Below are 1,297 nucleotides of genomic sequence, written 5' to 3'. Positions count from 1 at the left end.
GGGGAGGACCTTGGGGTGGACTAGGTTGGGGTGGAGGTTGGGGTGGACCTGGATGGGGAGGAGGCTGGGGAGGAGGCTGGGGTGGAGGCTGGTGATAGGATGATGCTGCAGCATTTCACAAACTTTTAAAGCGTATGAAATCCATATTTTGGTAGTAAAAAAATATATGTCTATCACAGTTTAGAACGCTCTCGAGCTTGCGTCGATTGAAAAGGCAATTTACTCTTAACTTCAGCTTTTTGTAGCTATTTACTACGTGTACGATATACAGACTTCATCACGTTATCTCAAAAGTTATACGTAGCATACCTTGTTACCTTGACGTATTGACCACCAGTAACAAATGGCTTCTAGTTTTTCGGAAGGTCACTGTTTTATCCTTTTTTATACTAAACAAGCTTCGCTGTTTGTTATTTGTCAGGCAATCGCGAAAGCTGACAAAAACTTATAATTAGCTAGTGGCTATCCAATCTATGCTTACAGCTTTAAACTCGTATTCGACGATGTCATCGCTATGCCCTAAACAGAGAAATCATGATAACTCAACGCAAAACGTTAACGAATAGAGTACTAGACATCAGTTTCTCCATCTAGGTGTTAGTTCTACCCGGATTACAAACACCAATAATGCTATTTTGCTTTAGAGTTCATCTGCGCATGTATGGAATGACGTAGGAAGTGTATTCGTAAAACTTGACCATGTCCGCTATTTCATGATATATTGAAGCTGATCGAAAGTAACTATTTTCGAAAAGTGTTCTTTGCACAGTGTCTTTATCTTTTAAGTAGTCAACTTCAAATAAACACGTCATTTTCTCATCGCCCAGTGCTATTTCAGCAACTTCGTTGTACTCGATCTGCTAACGTTTTGGGTTAAGTTACATGATTATCTGCTAAAGCATACATTGAATAGCCGATACTAGTAATAAACTTTTGTCAGCCTGTATACTATTACGCAATTGCCTTACGGATAAATAAAAGCGAAGCTTGTTTAGCACCAAAAGGATAAAAAAAGAAGGGATCACGTACAGTGAGTGACTTTCGGAAAAAGTAGAAGCTCCATCAAGACGAATGATAACCGGCGAATAGAACACTTGACGCATCAAGGTAGCAAGGTACGTTACATACAGCGAGCAACTCCTGTAGTCATTTTACTCATTAACGTGTTTATTCACCAACGTGATGAAGCCGGTATTTGTTACACGTTGTAAATAGCTGTGCAAAAAGCTGAAATTAACAATGAAAAACACAACTTGGGTGCATTCAAGACATTGAGTTTTGTTACTACCAAAATATA

Source organism: Plasmopara halstedii (genome assembly GCF_900000015.1).
Source record: "Plasmopara halstedii genome assembly, contig: Scaffold_323, whole genome shotgun sequence".
Lineage (NCBI taxonomy): Eukaryota > Oomycota > Peronosporomycetes > Peronosporales > Peronosporaceae > Plasmopara > Plasmopara halstedii.
This window is presented reverse-complemented; position numbering follows the sequence as displayed.